Source organism: Neolamprologus multifasciatus, chromosome 7 (genome assembly GCF_963576455.1).
Source record: "Neolamprologus multifasciatus chromosome 7, fNeoMul1.2, whole genome shotgun sequence".
NCBI classification, from domain to species: Eukaryota; Metazoa; Chordata; class Actinopteri; order Cichliformes; family Cichlidae; genus Neolamprologus; species Neolamprologus multifasciatus.
The window spans coordinates 2990391-2996457 of record NC_140445.1 but is presented as its reverse complement, the minus strand read 5'-3'; positions in this window follow the sequence as shown (position 1 = coordinate 2996457).

Sequence of the window (6067 nt, the reverse complement as noted above, 5' to 3'; positions counted from 1 at the left end):
ATACAAAATGTAATCAAATGGAAAAGTCTCTTTTTAAAACTTGTTTTATTAGTTTTAATCTTTTAACTTTATGCATCAAGCAAAATTTTAATTATATGCAACATTCTCTGACTGGAAGAAATTTGTTTAATATTTAAACCTATTTTCTGCACATTCCAGCACATAAAATATTTTTTTTGTGTGTGTGTTTACACTCTTTCAAATAGATGCAAGTAAAACACAGCAGAAAATAAATAAAGTCAAAGACTAGCGGTCCTGTTGCTCTATTTTCACCTGTAAAGCAGGAGTGGGGTAGGCGGAGGGTTACCCTGGTGCAGGTGTGCAGCGGTCAGTGGAAGAATCTGCGAGTTTCTCTGTGAGTTTCCCATTACGTCGTAGCTACTCGGTGCTTGTTTGGAAGTTTAGGGGTTTTTTTCGCTGTAAAAAGAAGTTTTCTTCCCACGCACAACGGACACTAATGTTTTTGTCACTTTTTATGGAATCAAACTCAAAGTAAGGTCAGTACTTCCACGCTTTAAACGCTGCACGCTCATACTCTCTCCCGCACTCGATATATGATCCATTGTTGATCTGCACACAGCTGTTGTCACGAACGTCGCACTCGCTTACGTCACTGTCATGAGACATTCTCGCAAAAAAATCAAGGTTTTAGTAACGCAGTAACGCAGCGTTCCTACGGGAAAGTAACGGTAATCTAATTACCGTTTTTGCTATAGTAATCCCTTACTTTACTCGTTACTTGAAAAAAGTAATCGGATTACTGTAACGCGTTACAAGTAAGTACTGCCCATCTCTGATCAGGACCCACTGAATTCAGTTCACTTCAGGTACAGGACCAAATCACAACAACAGTCTCAGGGTGCTTTACATTATAAGGTAAAGACCCTATAATGATAGCTTCATATTTTAATCCGCTGTTTATCCATTAGGGGGTAAACAGTTTCCTCATTAAGAGTTTCTCAGTGTCGGAGATGGACGTGGTGATGCTGTCTCCTAACACTGGTAATCCAGGTAATGTCAGTGAAGCTTGCTACATATTTAACACGTGTTAACAGGTCAATGCCCTTTAATGCATTTAACATTATGAAATGTGTATTTTAACATAAACTATGATCAAACTCAAAAACCTTTTTCCTCAACAAGAAATGTCAGATAGCGTCCATCTGATCCAGTAGTGCTAACACTGTGGATCCACCACTATCACCAGTCTGGAAGCTGCAGACCTGCTGTAAATGTGGGTCACCATTAACAACCAGGAACTCAAAGTGCAGCTTTCTCCCAGTGTGTCAATGCTTTTTACTTAATGGCTGCCAAATGCACATTAGATTTAGAGGCTATGCCACTACATGGCATATGATTTACTCAGGCAATAACAAAAGATTGAAATAATTTTATAATCATTTCCTAAATTTAATTCAAGCAAATGAAAAATAATAGTTATTTATATATTAAACCCTCCTAAGCCCAAGAACGCCTCTGGCCTCAGAGGCATGTGCCCACTTTTCAAGTGTGTCCACGCAGCAGCTTCATATCTGTTGTTTTTGTCTTGTTCTGCTGCCCCCAAGTGGCCAAACTCAGGTACTTACACTGAGAGTTCATTTCCAAATGACTGGTCACAGGTAGAGTTGGATGTCTCGAGACCGAGACTTTGGTCTCGGTCTTGCGTTCTCAAATCGGGAGATTTGAAGTCAACCATCAGCGGAGCGGGGATGCGTGGCTTACTGGGCTTAAGCCTGGGTCATTTTTTCAGAAGCATGGGGTTTTTTGGAGTGTAATTTGTTAGTTAGATGCCTGAATGACAACTGTATAAAACAAAACAACACACGAAGCACAGAGCGCACCGTCGTAAATCCCCCCTAATTTTGGTATGATCCGAGCTCCGGCACTAGGAGACTGAGCACAGCAACCATGTGAGCGAGGGGGGAGAAGCTGCTGCCTGCGAGTTTGCTGCAGACAGAGGAGAGCTTAAGTTTGACCAGGTACCAAAGCAAATCATTCGTACTGTATAAATAATGTAAATATGACGGTGTATCACAAAAGATTGATATAAAACTGATCACTTGGTTGCGTTACTTGCTCTTCGAGTGAATCAACAAATGGATAAATAAAAAGCCGAACAACAACGTTGTTTTTTTAAGAGTCTTGGCTTACATTTCATATTTTCAGTTGTTACCCTCCACGGCTAAACAAACTCTCTAAATCGGTTTCAGTTGTGTACTGATGAACACAACAATGGACATAAGGAGCTTCTTTCAAAGAAAAAACTCAGGTAGATGTTATTTTATATATTATGCTTTGTATGTCATTCAGTATATTTCTATGCAAAACGAGAGGAATTTCAATACACAGCAGTATATTCACAGTTGAAACCAGATATTTACACTTTAGGGAGAAAACATAAAAACTTTTTTTTTTTTTTTTTACTGATAAACATCAATTTAGAGTAAACTTGTTTTGTTTTAGATAAATAAATGTTGAAATATCTTTTGAATTAGTTAAATGTCAGAATAAAAAGTGGGAGCTGTCTATTTTAATCACTTTCATCAAATTTAGGAGTACATATACACTAAGTTTATTGTCTTTAATTAATAAGAAAACTCCAGACGATTCCATTCTGAGCTGAAGAAGCTTCTGATAGGTTAGTAGAGTCCATGTGAGTAAATTGGTGGCACAGCTGTGGATGCATATAAGGCAAACACAGAGCCTGTTTCTTTGAAATGGGAAAAATCAAGAGATGTCAACCAAAACACCAGAAAAAGAGTTGTGGAGCTCCATAAGTGTGGCTCAGTTTTGAATACAATTTGGTGCCATTTACAATTAAGCAATACAGACAATTTCTCTCTTTACTCTTAAAGTTAACAAATATGTTTTTTATAATTATCAATCTAAAAAAAAATAAACATTTAGTCTGATTTGATTTAACAATTAAAAAAGTGTTTTTATCTGAAGAGTTTGTAAATATCTGGTTTCCACTGTATATTTGATGGTGTTGGTGTTTGGCTTGATTGTCAGCACAAAGAGGGAGAGAGAGGAACAGAGAAGGAGATGGAACAAGATTCGAATCTAAATAGTGTACTTTGGTAAAATTAAAACTAGTTTAAGGTGTCCTGCATATGTGATTTTTTTTTTCCTATATGAAGTCATTCTTTTTTGAACAAAACTCAAAACAGAGCCTAATAATCTTTCAGTCATTTCTAGCCTCACTTAATTTCCTTTCGCTGCTCAGCTCTCACACAGTGGCTCAGCTATGCCCCAATCCATCCATATTGTGGCCAATCACATGCGAGGATATAGGATAATATCAATATGTGAAAAATAGAGAGGGGTTGAGAGACGCAACAGTCAAGTGGAGCATGCGTCTGTCCTCTCAGTAAGTGAGTGAGATAGTAGACAGCGGTGAGGAGGGCTGTGCGAAAGCAAAAACGCTTAAATATGCCTGACACCTGTAAACGTAGCAGCATCTGGCTGCGGTTTAAAATCTTTTTTTGCCTCGGTCTTGGTCTTAGTCTTGGTCTCGGATTAGGCGGTCTTGACTACAAGTCTAGTCACAGGTAGTGAAGAAGACAGCTGGGTGACATTCTGGCATCATTGTATTATTTGAACGTGACAGCATTACAAGATGATTCATTTCAGGTTGTTTTGTTTATTTTGCTTTTGTTATTTTTCGCCTTTTTTGAAAGATATTCTGCCGGTTTGGAAGCCGGTGTTGTGCCAGAAACTGATAAGTGGTTTTGGGTATTTGCCAAAAAGTGAAAGATTTTATTTGAATTTTAAAGATGAAATAAGATTAAGATCAGATAAATGACTAGTTGGCCTTTAAAATATGAAACATCTGTCAAATGTGTCTCTCATGAATGATATCAAGTCATCTTCAGCCACAAACAACATTCCTGTCACAAGGTAGACGCTGCAATCAGTTTTTTGGTAGTGACTTTCATATACCCCATGTTTAACAACTTAAAAAGATTATTGGCATTAAAATTGTTTTTAAGAGAGATTTAGCCAAGAGGGCAGGAGAAATGGAACAAAAATAACATAATAGTTCTATAAAATGTTTACGTGACCAAAAAAGTTTGGATTGGTTATAATTTAGGTAAAATATTAAAAATATTAGAGAGACATCTCTTTATTTTTATATATAACCCCTTTGTAAATCCTGTTGACTACAGTCTATTTACCAATTCCACATAAAAAAAAACCCCCACATATAAACATCAGAAATCACTTTTTGGCACAGCGACAACTTATTACCCCAGGAGGTGGATTTGAAGTATCTCAGGGTCTTGTTCACAGGTGAGCTCAGAGTGGAGGGTGAGACTGGCAGACGATTCCTGACTGAAGATGGAAACAAACAAAAAAATCTGTTTGTTTTTTTATCTTCTGTGATATCTGAAGTTGTTAAAAACAACTTCAGATATCAAACATATTTCAGTTATAGTTATTTAATGGACATAGACATAATGTGAAGATGCTCAGCTTTCATTTGAGGGTATGGATGAAGGCATTAGTGAGTGAGTTTCAGCTCAACATGCGCCCCCATCTGATAACTCTGATAGTGTGTTATATCCATGTCTGAATCATAAAATATACAACACTGACATTAATAAGTGGCCGCAGCGTCCCACAGTCTGCAACCCAAAAACAAGAAGGATGCGCGTAATTACGCACATGGCAAAGTAAATTCATTAACATCTGATGTGACGCGTTCGTCGGTGGCACGCGCCAAAAATGATACGCAAAGATTTCGGGTTTATGGAAAGGACCTCACACAATCCGCTTAAACCTTGGCTTCTCCTTCATTTATCTAAGTTAACTTCATGTTCTGTGAAACAAACACGCGGGAAACCTGCACGAACTATGTGTTCTTAAACGACCACACTCCCTCACTGCTGCTGCTCAAATTTAAACTCGTTTGTGCTGCCAGTCAGTTCTGCCTGCGTGTTTTTATAAACAAAACAATAGATGAACAGGTTGTTTGCAGCCCACCTGCAGAAATTTACACTTCCGTGCGCGCATTTTTGCGGTTTTTAACCGCAAAACGAAAACTGCGCCCCTTTAAACTCTAGCGGTAGCTTTTGGATACCAGAGGAGGTTCTGAGCTGGCTTTAACATCCCGTATAACTAACACGTTTGTACTGACCAGATTGATTGAACCAGCGGTAAATGTATTCATGCAGCCACTCGTAGCGTTGCATGAATACATGCATGAGGCGGATGCGAACATTTTAGCCCCATATCCTGAGTTTTTGCACTACAACTAAAACACCGCTGCTCTTCTGCACGGTCATTGCGTCCGTGGAGATAGCGTGGACTTGTTCTGCAAGTATATGATTCTTCTTTATTGTACCTCCATTAGAATCAATCCAGTCTTTGCTGGACACTTATTATACCTTCACAACGCAGTGATGTCATATTTCTTACAAATTCTGCTGCCTTGTTGGCCACATCTCTGTCAGGAAAGACATTTTGATGTCGCTAAGTCGCTATACAAAACTGAATGCAGCTTCTTCTTTGTATCAGGTGTGTTGTTTGTGGCTCAAAATGACTTTACATCATTCATGAGAGGCAGGTTTGACATTTGTCTGACAGATAATACGCCAACAAGCCGTTTACAACACTTTAAATACGGGAAATACTTTTTTGGCCGACGATCACGGGGTGATAAAAAAATACCAAATACCAAATACGCGCACAGTTTTCTTTAATTTTTTTTATCTGTTTGTGTTTTTTGGCGATGAGACTGTTAGAGAATACAGACCTGAGGAGGAATCCGTGGTTTAGCTGGTTTGAGCGACTCTCTGATCCAGACGGTGGCGGTAATGCAACTAAAGGTCTTTTCGAAAACGTCACTACAGAAAAAGAAGAAGACGCAGGAGCAGGAGACGAGCGACGCGTACGAGCAGCAGTGAGTCGCTTCTTCTCCGTCCAGCACCGGATGTTTCATGTACGTACAGCTTTTATTTACGTTGTCAGCTCATCAGATGTCACTTTACATGTTCCGGACTGCGTAATTTACGGGTCTTAAACGTTATTGTGCAGCGGGGTTTGTGGTCGCTTGAATGGCTCT